The sequence below is a fragment of the Lathyrus oleraceus genome, chromosome 5 (genome assembly GCF_024323335.1).
Source record: "Lathyrus oleraceus cultivar Zhongwan6 chromosome 5, CAAS_Psat_ZW6_1.0, whole genome shotgun sequence".
Classification (NCBI taxonomy): Eukaryota; Viridiplantae; Streptophyta; class Magnoliopsida; order Fabales; family Fabaceae; genus Lathyrus; species Lathyrus oleraceus.
The window spans coordinates 628,480,870-628,494,755 of NC_066583.1; the positions used below are offsets into that span (position 1 = coordinate 628,480,870).

Consider the following 13,886-nt stretch of genomic DNA (forward strand, 5'->3'; position numbering starts at 1 on the left):
AGTTTGGGAAATCACACATATTTGAAAATTTTCTAAGTCCCAAGTCAAATGTTCACTTCTTCCACCTTAATTAACTTTTTCTATGGACTTAAAATGAGAAAAATCCCTTTATCAAAGTTTATATATTTCAAACATATTCAATTTAGTCACAAATTTGACCTCATTTGGATTTGGCATGAAAGAGATATTCATTTTAGAAGTTGAGGAAAATCACTTGTTCAATGGTATTGGCCAAAATGACCTATAATGTTTCCTATTGGCACATGCATTTGCAAGTTGAATTTGCACTTACTCCAAACATCAAAGTTGAAGTAGAAATGTTTAATTTGATCATGCAGTTTTAATGGCTTTCATACCATAAAAATTGAGCAAGTTATGGTCTTGGGAAGTTGACCTCCAAATTAGGGTTCAGACAAAATGACCTATAATCTTTCACCATAAGAAATGACTTTCCAAGCAAAATTAGCTCTTGAATTCAACATGAAAGTTGTAGGAGATAGGGTCTAGGGAATCATTTTAATATGACAAAACGTGTAGGAGATAGGGTCTAGGAAACCCCAATTTTAACCAGTTGACTTTCTCTGGTCAACCACCATGAACCATCTTGCTAGCTTGACCTTATCTTCACTTTTGGATCATATGGTTCGATCATAGGTTCTTTCTGATCAAATTCCCTTATGCATTCATATATGATATCAATCGTGTAACATGCGTCTCCTATGATTGGTGGCATCAGGAACTTTGAAAGAATAAACTTTATCTTTTCATCTCCTACTTATAAAGTTAATTTTCCTCTTTTAACATCTATTATAGCTCCGACTATTGATAAAAATGGTCTACCTAAATGGATAGGGATATTGTCGTCTTCCTTGATATCCATGACCACAAAGTCTGTTGGGATATAAAGTTGACCAATCCTAACGAGGATGTCTTCTAATATGCCTACAGGATACTTAATAGATCTATCGGCTAATTGGAGGGACATCTTAGTTGGTTTTAATTCTCTTAAGTTTAACCTTTTACACACAGCTAAGGGCATTAAACTCACACTAGCGCCTAAGTCTAGGAAAGCTTTGTCGATCACATGACTCCCTAGAATGCAAGGTATAGAAAAAATCCCAGGGTCTTTCTCCTTCTTAGCAAGTTCATTCTCGGAAATAAAGTTGCATTCCAAGGGTTTGGGATCGTCAAGCCTAAGCTTGTTGGTTAAGATGTCTTTGAGAAATTTGGCATAAGATGGAATTTGGGTGATGGCTTCAGTGAAAGGAATCTCTACATGAAGCTTCTCTATTACTTTTATAAACTTTTGGTATTGGTTATTGGTTTTGGTTTGTTTAAGTCTTTGCGGATATGGGATTGGTGGTTTGTACGGGGGTGGTGGTTTGTAAGTTTTATCCTTAGTTTCTCCTTCTTGGTCGGTTTATTTTTCGGGTTCCACTGGTTCCTCTCCTTGGTTGGTAGGCATATTTTCTTTAGAAGCTTTGGACTCACTCATTGTTGGGTTATAAGGCCCTTCGTAATGCGATAGCGTTAGCTTGCCATCGAGGGTTGAGTTGAGGTTGTCCAGGGAAATGCCCTCCAGGTGTAGTTTGTGGGGCTTGGTTTTGTGCTACCTGTGAGATCTGGGTTTCAAGCATCTTATTGTGAATAATTATATGATCAACCTTAGTCCCTAATTGCTTTATCAGTTCGTTTACGTGAATGTTTTGGTTTAGGAATTCTTTATTTTGCTGAGTCTGGCCTGATATAAAGTTCTCCATGATCTTCTCAAGGTTAGGCTTCTGGGGCACAACTTGCATAGGTTGATTTGGTTTTTGGGCTTGAAAACCTTGTGGTCTTTGAGGTGCAAAATTTTGGATAGGGTTCTGGTTTTTATAGGAAAAATTCGGGTGATTCTTCCATCTAGGGTTATAAGTGTTTGAAAATGGGTTACCTTGGGCGTAATTCACTTAGTCGGTGTTCAGGTCGTTCAAAAGGTTACATTCCGCCGATTCGTGTCCTTTAGATCCACAAAGTTCACACTCTGTGTGGACTACCACTGCGGTGTTAGAGTTTGTAGAAATATGTTCGACCTTAAGGGCTAAAGCGTCCATTTTCTCTTGCATCATGTCCATAGAACTTATCTCATGTATTCCACCTTGGGTCTCCTTTTTCTCTACCGATGCTCGTTTAGTTCCCCGTTGGTAATGGTTTTGGACCATATCCTCAATTAGGTCACAAGCTTCAGGGTAAGGTTTGTTCATCAGCGCACCACCAGCGGCAACGTCGATGCTCATCTTTGTGTTATAATAGAGTCCATTGTAGAAGGTATGAACGATCAGTCATTGTTCTAGGCCATGGTGTGGACAGACTCTTAACAGCTCCCTGTATCTCTCCCAAGCCTCAAAAAGTGATTCTCCTTGGTTTTGAGTAAATCTAGTTATTTGGTTTCGAAGAACAACAGTCTTACTAGGGGGAAAATATCTAGCAAGGAATACTCTCCTAAGGTTTTCCCAGGTAGTTATTGAGTTAGCTGGAAGTGAATCTAACCACGAACGTGCTCTATCTTTGAGGGAGAAAGGAAATAATCTTAAACGAATCGCATCAGGTGAAGCACCGTTGGATTTAAAGGTGTCGGCCAGTTGGATAAAGACTTTTAAATGTTGATTTGGGTTCTCAGTAGCGAGACCCTCGAATTGGTTCTATTGTACTAATTGTAGTAAATATGGTTTTAGTTCGAAATTATTGGCAGGAATGAGGGGGTTTACTATACTAGAACTAGGTTCCTCGTCAGAGGGTTGGGAAAATTCCTTAAGAGGTCTCCGGTCGCGATTCTCGGCCATAGCTTTCTTAATTCGGATGAGTAAGAGGCGTGTACGAGTGTAACGTTCGGGTTCCGCTAAAGGATCTACTAAATTTCTGGTACTACAGGTTCTTCGCATTTACCGGGTAATAATGCCTTAGTCTGGACGGTGTAACAACAGGGTACAAAATTTGACGAAGTTGATCCCTGACAACGACGCCAAAAACTTGATCGCTGAATTCGCAAGTGCACGAATCGCGTCAGAGTAATATAAAAGAATATCGATCCCACAGAGACCAAATCGTCAATCTATCGATTACTATTGTTACGATGTTTATCTAAGACGGTACAAATGAGATATTGATGTCACAAAATAACAGTAAATAAAGAAAATGATAAATACAATGCAGATAAAGGTAGGCTTGAATGTATTTCACGTCAGTTAAACGATGCTTCGATTGTCTAAATAGAACTACTTTTGGGGCAATATTTTCTACTCTTGAAAAGAATCCATTTAACAAGAACTATCGCTTTCGCGTATTCAGAACCGAGTTTACCCTTAAATTAAGGCCTTTTATTGTCACTTATAAAAGGTGCGCAGAAAGCTAAAGTAGTAAACCTATTTTTAAGAAATAAGACTCGTAAGCTTAGTTGAAAAGTGATTTTGATTCGGAAAGTTTACCCAAGGAGTTTCCTGATTTTAAATCTATCAACGCGTCCCAAAACAGTTTTAAAAATCGTTTTTCCTTAAAGTGATAAAAATTCCTAGTTAACTAAGCCAGGGTGCTTTCGCACTCCTTGAGTAGTCAAAATTAACCAAGTTTGTTTCAGAAGACCCGAATTAAAAATCAAAACAGCCCCTAAAGCATTTCTACAGATGCAATATGTGAAACATCTCTTTAACCGTGAACCTTACATTCTAACCTTTGAAAGATTTAGCCAGACATGGTAATACAAACAAATACAACGATGTTGAACATGATGAAAAGAAGTTTAGAATGTAAGGCGTGAAGAACATGTAAAGCGTGTAAAATAATTAAAATGAGCAATAAAGATAATGGCGAAAAATTAAATAAAGTAAAGACAATGGCAGGAAATTAAATAAAGTAAAGCATGACAAGGAATTAAATAAAGTAAAGCATGACAAGGAATTAAATAAAGTAAAGCATGACAAGTAAAATAAAAAGACGATTAAATTAGAACCTGCTCCAAACGGAGGCTTTAAATTTGGTACAAGGAAATAAATAAACCTTTGACTTTGAAAATAAAGATGACGACAAAATCAAAGTGCTCTAACTCAATTTCACTAAGGTGCGATAACCCCTCGATGTGACAGATTACCGCTTTTACAGATGATATTATAGTCTTAGTGTTGTAAACTAAGTTGGCTTGTTTGGAAGTGAACTAGAACGACCTATTTATAGAGGAACTCAACAGCATGCAAAGATCGGGATGCCCTTCAACTTCTCTTTAGTGGGAATATGGAATTCAAAGGTGGCGTCCGCCACCTTTCTATGGCGCCCGCCATGTGAGTAAATGGGGAAGTTCATGGGATCGTGGCAGTTTCCTCCTGGTTAAGGGCTGATGTGCCATGGCCTCTCCTATAGCGCCCTCCATGCAGAACGCCATGAGTACAATATTTGCCGAAAACCCTAATTTTATGGTCTTTTCGCTTCGTTTCTTCTATAAAGGTCTTGAAAGAGCTAAATACCTGAAAACAACACAAAAGAAAGCATAACACAAGCAAAATGATAATAAAGACCTAATAAACATGTGCAATCTGAGTCAAATACACGGTGTGATTCAGTGTGATCAAATTCTCCCACACTTAAACCTTTGCTTGTCCTCAAACAAAACTCTTTATAGATCTGATGCGGGTGCTTTCGCAAGTATACGAACGCGTCAGAGTAATATAAAAGATTGTCGAATCCACAGAGACCAAGTGTCAATCTATCGTTATCTGTCGTTATGGTGTTTATCAAATGCGGTCAAAATAGGTGTTTATAGAGTGTGCAATGGAAAGTAAAATGTTGAATAAAGTTTAATTAATAAGGACAGGGTCGAATGTAATTCACGTAATCAATTAGTAATTGTGGTACTTGCTAATAGAACTACTTATGGTCAATGTTTTCTACTTTGAAAAGAAATAATTTAACAGGAACTATCGCTTTCGCGTATTCAGAACCGAGTTGTACTCCCTAATCAAACCCTCTTATTGTCACTTATAAAAAGGCGTGCATTGCGTTAGAGTAGTAAACCTATTTTTAAGAAATATAGTATCTTGACTAAGTTGAAAAGTATTATAACCTGGATTTCTTAACCAAAAGAGGTTCTCACGAACCAGACTCTAAACTTATAAACGCTTCCGAAAATAGTTTTAAAATCTCTTTTCTTCTTAAATTAAAAACTCCTAATGAACTAAACAAAGCGCTTTCGCTGTTTTTGAAATAGTTAAAAACAATTAAGTTTAGATAGACGTTAGACGGCTTTCGATCTTACCCTACAGAATTGAAGTGCGGGAAAACTTAAGTTGAAAGTTAAAATAGCCCTTAAGTGTTTCTACGAACAATTTTATGGATTATTGGTTCAATTACGATCCTTACATTCTAACCTTATAAATTTAGTTAGACATGGTAAAGTAAAAGTTCATTAATTTAAATAAAAATAGTGCGAGTGCGGAAAGTAAATAAAAGTAGTGCGAGTGCGAGAAAATAAATAATTTAAAGCGAGTGTGAGGAAATAAATAATTTAAAGCGAGTGCGGGAAAATAAATAATTTAAAGCGAGTGCGGGAAATAAATAAAGTAAAGGCAAAGTAATAAAAACCTGCTCCAATCGGAGGGTTGAGTAAATTGCAAAGCGGAAATGAAAATGGCGGCAGGATTAACTTCCTTCCAAAGTGCTCCAAACTCGATTATAGACTCTATCACAGACTTGATTACACAATTGTGGTAACACTCCAATGCGAAGCGATTACCACTTTAAAATATTGAATATATGCCTAAGTGAAACAAAGTTGCTCTGAGTTTGCCTCTATTCTAAGTTTGGATGATTGTAAAAGTGATTTCGAGTTTCTATTTATAAGCAAGTAAAAAGATGGAAATGACAAGGATGCCCTTCAACTTGAAAATGGGAGGGAAAACTTTTCCTCTTGTGGCGCCCGCCACAAGACCATTCTGAGGCGCCTTAGTGGAAGTAGTGGGGAACGTGGCAGTTGAGGGAGGTTGAGCTTGGACACGTCATGGCAGGGTCTATGGCGTCAGCCATGGGGTAAGCCACAAGTACAAAATGCTGAATTTTAGGGTTTTTAGCTCTTTTTCACTCCTTTTCTCGATCGGGGCTCCGATTGAAGTAAAAACCTGAAAACAAAGGAAAACATAGCAATAACACAACAAAATAACAATAAAACAACTAGAATGCATGTGAAATCGGAGTCGAAAATACGGTAAATTTCAATGTTATCAAACTCTCTCACACTTAAACCTTTGTTTGTCCTCAAGCAAAACATTAAAAAGCTCATAAAAGAAAAACTGGTGTAAACGAGTGCTTCAGGTAAAAATTCTATGTTCAAGTTGGGATGTAGTGATAGGTACTAACTGAGTGAACTAAGGGTATTATGATGACACTAATCCGCAAATATGGACATAAACTTCATTACTATATTAACCAATCCATATTATCCCACAATACCTAGGCCTGCCTCTTCATCTCTTTTTGTGTCCTTTTCATTCAGGCGCAATCACATTAAGCCCGTTATCCGTACATGTTTCATAGTAGAGTGGCCTGTTAGTGATTATGATTTGAGCATGGGGTTTCTGGCACATAAATATGTGTAAACCCTTTATTGGACCCAACTGTAGTTGTGGGGGATCGGATCGTAATCCTCCCTACCGAGTACAGCGCCAGATACCTCTGAACCAACTAACAGTGGGTAAGTTTTTCTTTTTCTTTTTCTTTTTTTCTTTTTGTAGCAAATTTTTACAATTCTTTGGTTAAATGACTTTGTGAGGGTCACCTATACCGGAGTTGCCTTTTTTTGCTTTCTTTTATTTTTTTTGTTTTGCTGGATCATTCACTTATTTGCATCGGTCCCCTACGTAGAGGATGCGTAGGCCGAAGCTGACTGCTGAGATAAACTACTGAGGACTTATACGGAAATGATGATTAAGGCCATGGTATATGGGGTTTCGGGAATGATTCCTATATTTACGAAGCTTATGGTGCTAAAATAATACTGATGTTTCGCAAAGTTCTCCCAAGTCACCGCATCCTTACTCAAAACATGTCTTTAAAACCTGAAAACTTTCGGAATAACACTGTTTTCTTTTGCAAAAAAAAATCGGTGGGGCTAAAGGTATGGGGAGATTAGATTGTACTAAAAATATACTATATTTGGTGACTCGTCAGACTCATGCATTATACTAAAAAGCGAAATAAACAACTAAAAGAAAAATAAACAAACTATCTAAAAACAGCAAAGAAAAAACGATAAAGAAAAGCCGAGAAAGGTAATAAAGAAAAGACGATAGAGTCTCCTCCCACACTTAAATCGAACATTGTCCCCAATGTTTCGAAATAAGATAAGGGAAGAGTTACCTGACAACCTATTACTGACCACTGGTGCCCTCGCCATCCTGAGGTGGACGACGGGATCGGGTACGACGACGGTCTCTCTGATCAATCCTCCCTTGCAGGGCATCCTGAGCGGTCCTCACCTCTCGAAGGTTACCTATAATGGAACCTTGAGTGGCTTCAATGAGTGTCATGTGTCTCTGGTGGCTAAGGAATCGGATACTCGGCTCAATACCCAGTGCCTCCATACAATGCTGATCAAGATAATGTGTGGGTGCCATAGGGCGCTGATACAGAGCGATGTAGCGCTCTTTCTGAGCATTATCTCTATAGGCCACGTGCATATCATCGAAATCCTGCATCCTGTAAAAGTTAAGAAAGTGATCCTGAAAATGCAAACCATTCAAATTTTTAGTCTCAATGCAAAATAAAAATAAAATAAAATAAAATTAAATAAATGTGAAAAAGTAAAATGAAAGAAAAACCATGGGTTGCCTCCCACGCAACGCTTGTTTAACGTCATTAGCTTGACGATTAGAATTTATACACCTGTAGTGGTAGGGATTGGTGGATCAATCAGGGTGTGGCTTGAGTAGTATGCTGGAATGTCTCCTCCTTCGTAGAGCTTTAGTCTTTGTCCATTTACAATGAATGGAATGTAGGTTTCATTCTTGATTTCTACGGCTTCGGATCTCAGAATCTTGGATACTTCGAAAGGACCAGTCCATCTTGAACGTAGCTTTCCCGGGAAGAGTCGTAACCTAGAGTTGAAAAGGAGAACAGGATCGCCTATATTGAAATTTTTCTTTACTATTCTTTTGTCGTGATAGGCTTTTGTTCTTTCTTTGTATATTTTTGCATTCTCGTAGGCCGATTGCCTAAGTTCTTCTAATTTATGAATGTCTAGGGTACGCTTTTCTCTTGCGGATAGGTAGTCTAAATTCAAAGTTTTAATAGCCCAATAGGCCTTATGCTCTAATTCGAAAGGTAAGTGACAGGATTTTCCGTAGACTAGTTGGTAAGGAGTAGTTCCTATAGGGGTTTTGAAAGCGGTTCTATAGGCCCATAATGCTTCTTGGAGCTTCTGAGACCAGTCTCTCCTAGAAATAGAAACAGTTTTCTCTAGGATTTGTTTTATCTCCCTATTGGACACTTCTACTTGGCCACTAGTTTGTGGATGGTATGGTGTTGCTACTCTATGCCTAACTCCATATTTTCTTAAAAGTTTGTCAAATATTCTCAATATAAAGTGTGATCCTCCATCACTTATGACTAAACGTGGTGTTCCAAATCTAGGGAATATATAGTTTTTAAATAGTTTGATTACTACCCTAGTGTCGTTTTTGGGTGCAACTATAACTTCAATCCACTTAGACACATAGTCTACAGCTACTAAGATATACCTGTTTCCTAAGGATGGTGGGAAAGGTCCCATGAAATCTATACCCCATACGTCAAAGAGTTCTACTTCCTGAATGTTTCTTAGAGGCATTTCATCACGCATTGAAATGTTTCCAGTGCGTTGGCATCTATCACATTTGATAATGCAAGCATAGACATCACGTCACATGGTAGGCCAGAATAGGCCAACTTGAAGAATCTTGGCGTATGTTTTAGAGGTGCTCGCATGTCCACCATAAGGTGCAGAATGACAATGCTTGATAATACTATTGACCTCTTCTTCCGGAACGCAACGGCGAAAAATGCCATCTTTACCCCTTTTGAAAAGGAGCGGTTCGTCCCAATAGAAGTTTCTCACATCATAGAAGAATTTCTTCTTGCGGTGGTAGTCAAGATCAGGGGGTACTATATCAGCAGCTAGGTAATTAACGAAGTCTGCATACCAGGGTACGTTACTTATTGCTAAGGAATTTTGGGAATGCTCATGAGGGCTTAGGTTATCATCTTCAATGGTTTCTACTCTAGCTATCAGTCTATCATAGGCAAAATCATCATTTATGAGTACTAGTTCAGGTTTTAGATGTTCTAGCCTAGAAAGGTGATCGGCTACTACATTTTCAGTGCCTTTTTTATCTCTTATATCTAAATCAAACTCTTGTAGTAATAGAATCCATCAGAGTAACCTGGGCTTGGCATCTTTTTTACTTAATAGGTAACGGATGGCAGCATGATCGGTGTAAACTATAATTTTTGCTCCTACTAGATAAGATCTAAATTTGTCTATAGCAAAAACTACAGCGAGTAATTCTTTTTCAGTTGTTGCGTAGTTAAGTTGGGCAGCGTCTAGGGTTCTACTGGCGTAATAAATGGCATGTAATTTTTTATCTTTCCTTTGTCCTAGAACGACCCTAATTGCATAATCACTAGCATCGCACATTATCTCAAAAGGTTCTGACCAATCAGGTGGTTTCATAATGGGTGCTGAGATTAATGCTTGCTTTAAAAGATTAAATGCTTCATTACATTTTTCATCGAAAATGAATTCAGCATCTTTCGTTAAAAGTCCAGTTAAAGGTTTAGTTATTTCGGAGAAGTCCTTAATAAAATGCCGGTAGAATCCAGCGTGTCCAAGAAAGCTTCGGACTTCTCTGATGGTTTTTGGTGGTTTTAGGTTTTCTATAACTTCTATTTTAGCTTTATCTACCTCTATACCTTTTTCAGAAACTATATGTCCTAAAACTATTCCTTCGGTTACCATGAAATGACATTTTTCCCAGTTTAGCACGAGGTTCACCTCCACGCATCTCTCCAGGATTTTCTCAAGGTTAGCAAGACAATTGTGGAAATCGAATCCGCAAACCGAGAAATCGTCCATAAACACTTCCATGATACCATCTAGATAATCTACAAAAATTGACATCATGCAACGTTGGAAAGTAGCTGGGGCATTACAGAGGTCGAATGGCATTCGTCTGTAGGCAAAAGTTCCATAAGGGCATGTAAAAGTAGTTTTTTCTTGATCTTCGGGGTGGATAGGTATTTGGAAGAATCCAGAGTATCCATCTAGATAGCAGAAGTAAGAGTGTCTGGCTAGACGCTTCAACATCTGGTATATAAATGGTAAAGGGAAATGATCCTTCCTAGTTGCTTTGTTTAATTTTCTATAATCTATACACATACGCCATCCTCCTTCTAAATGTTTTGCTACATGTTCGCCTTTGTCGTTTTGCACGACTGTGATGCCTCCCTTTTTAGGTACTACATGCACAGGGCTCACCCACTTACTATCCGAGATCTGGTAGATTATACCTGCCTCAAGTAACTTAAGAACTTCCTTTTTAACAACATCACTCATTATAGGGTTTATTCTTCTCTGATGTTCCCTGGAGGGTTTTGAATCTTCTTCGAGCGAAATCCGATGCATGCATACGGATGGGGTTATACCTTTCAGGTCAGAGATATTATATCCTAAGGTTGAGGGATATCTTCGTAAAACGTCTAAAAGTTGGTTCGTTTCCTCTTGGCTCAAGGTAGCACTGACTATAACTGGACGATTCATCTTTTCATCGAGGAACTCATATCTCAGGTTCTTAGGCAGTTCCTTAAGTTCTAAGGTTGGTTTCTTAGGGCATGACATAGGATCTGGAGTAAGGGATAAACATTCGTAAAGGTTATCATCAATGTATGGTTTCTTAAAGTCATCATCTTCCCTTATGAGAGTTGATGGTAACTTAATTGTTTTTATAATTTCTTTTTGTTCTAATTCTCTAACACATTCATCAATGATATCTAAGGCATAACACGAGTCTCCCATCACAGATGCCATAAGAAATTTTGAAAGTATAAATTCTATTTTCTCGTCACCTACCTCAAATGTCAACTTTCCTTTCTTGACATCTATTATGGCTCCTGCAGTCGATAAGAATGGTCTACCTATATATCATTGTCCTCTTTGATGTCCATGACAACAAAATCAATAGGGATAAATAACTGACCTATCCTAACAGGGACATCTTCTAAAATGCCTATCGAATATTTAACAGATCTATCGGCTAACTGAAGTGACATCTTAGTGGGTTGTAATTCTCCTAAGTTTAACCTCTCACAGACTGCTAAAGGCATTAGGCTCACACTAGCTCCTAAGTCTAGAAAAGCTTTTTCGATGACATGATTACCCAAAAGGCAAGGAATGGAGAAATTTCCAGGATCTTTATCTTTCTTTGCTAATTTGTCCTCGGAAATAGCATTACATTCCAAAGGCTTCGGATCGTCAAGTCTACGTTTGTTGGTAAGGATGTCTTTGAGAAACTTTGCATAAGAAGGTATTTGGGTGATGGCTTCTGTGAAAGGGATTTCTACATGAAGTTTTTCTATAACTTTAATAAATTTTTGATACTGTTTATTGATCTGGGTTTGTTTGAGTCTTTGCGGATATGGTATAGGTGGTTTATATGGCGGGGGTGGTACGTAAGTTTTATCTTTAGGTTCTTCTCCTTTTTCTCGACCTTCCTGGTTTTCAGATTCCTCTGGTTCCTTTACTTCGTCCGTGGGTTTGGTACATTCCTTAGAAGTTTCGGGTTCACTCAATCTAGGGTTTGGTGGCTCATCATAAGCGTTCCCACTTCGTAGGGTAATGGCATTGGCTTGTCCTCTCGGATTTTGTTGAGGTTGTCCAGGGAGTTGTCCTCCAGGTGTAGTCTGAGGGGCTTGGTTTAAAGCTACCTGAGAGATCTGGATTTCAAGCATCTTAGTATGAGTAACTATTTGGTCAACCTTGGTTCCTAACTGAGTAATCAATTCGTTAACATGAATGTTTTGGTTCATGAACTCCTTGTTTTGTTGGGTTTGAGCGGTGATAAAATTTTCCATAATTTTCTCAAGGCTCGGCTTTGGTGGCACAGGTTGCATAGGTTGATTTGATCTTGGGGATTGATAACTAGGTCTCGGAGGTGCATTATTTTGGATAGGGTTATTATTTTTATAGGAGAAGTTCGGGTGATTCCTCTATCCAGGGTTATAGGTATTCGAGTATGGGTTTCCTTGGGTGTAGTTCACTTGCTCAGAGTGGGTTTAGTTTAATAGACTACATTCTGCAGATTGGTGTCCTTTGGTTCCACATATCTCACAATCCGACGAAACTGCGGCTACAGTATTCGGGTTTATGCACATATGTTCGACTTTGAGGGCTAATGCGTCCATTTTAGCTTGCATCATGTCTATAGAGCTTAGTCCATGCACTCCTCCTTGGGCTTCCTTCTTCTCAATTGTCGCTCGTTCGACTCCCCATGATTGATGGTTTTGAGCCATATCTTCGATGAGGGCACTAGCTTCAGGATAAGGTTTGTTCATCAGAGCACCGCCTGCGGCAGCGTCGATGGTCATCTTTGTGTTGTAATGAAGTCCATTATAGAAGATTTGAATGATTAACTAATTTTCTAAACCATGATGTGGACATGCTCGTAACAACTCTTTATATCTCTCCCAAGCTTCGAACATTGATTCTCCTTGGTTTTGGGTAAATCTGCTTATATGGTTTCGAAGAACGGCGGTCTTACTTGGGGGAAAATATCTAGCAAGAAAAACTCTTCTAAGGTTATCCCAAGTCGTAATGGAATTGGGTGGAAGGGAGTCTAACCATGATAGGGCTTTATCTCTGAGGGAAAAAGGGAATAATCTTAAACGTATTGCCTCAGGAGAAGCTCCATTGGTTTTAAAAGTGTCTGCTAATTGAAGAAATATTTTTAAATGTTGGTTTGGGTTCTCCGTAGCGAGACCTGCGAATTGTCTCTGTTGCACTAGTTGCAACATGGATGGTTTAAGTTCAAAATTATTAGCTGGTATGGTTGGGTTTACTATACTAGAACTAGGTTCTTCATTAGATGGTTGAGCGAAATCTTTAAGAGGTCTTTGGTTTTGATCTTCGGCCATAGCTCTCTTAATTCTATGAAAGAATAAACGTGCGCGAGCGTAACGTTCAGGTTCCGCCAGAGGGTATACTAAGCTTAAACTTCCGGTGCTGCGAGTTCTTCGCATTGACCGGCGGGAAATAGCCTAAGTCTAAACGATATAACAACAGGAAAATGAAATTTGACGAAATTGATCCCCGGCAACGGCGCTAAAAACTTGATGTGTGTGCTTTCGCAAGTATACGAACGCGTCAGAGTAATATAAAAGATTGTCGAATCCACAGAGACCAAGTGTCAATCTATCGTTATCTGTCGTTATGGTGTTTATCAAAGGCGGTCAAAATAGGTGTTTATAGAGTGTGCAATGGAAAGTAAAGTGTTGAATAAAGTTTAATTAATAAGGACAGGGTCGAATGTAATTCACGTAATCAATTAATAATCGTCGTACTTGCTAATAGAACTACTTATGGGCAATGTTTTCTACTTTGAAAAGAACTAATTTAATAGGAACTGTCGCTTTCGCGTATTTAGAACCGAGTTGTACTCCCTAATCAAACCCTCTTATTGTCACTTATAAAAAGGCGCGCATTGCGTTAGAGTAGTAAACCTATTTTTAAGAAATATAGTATCTTGACTAAGTTGAAAAGTATTATAACCTGGATTTCTTAACCAAAAGAGGTTCTCATGAACCAGACTCTAAACTTATAAACGCGTCCGAAAATAGTT

The 13,886-nt window shown here is 38.4% G+C and overlaps 1 non-coding gene across 1 annotated transcript; it reads left to right on the forward strand.

Annotated features, from left to right (window-relative positions):
- Positions 1-2,331: 2,331 nt before the first annotated feature.
- Positions 2,332-2,438, forward strand: LOC127088912 (small nucleolar RNA R71). Its single transcript, XR_007790715.1, has one exon. It is a non-coding gene; the product is annotated as a small nucleolar RNA R71 (small nucleolar RNA).
- Positions 2,439-13,886: the final 11,448 nt, after the last annotated feature.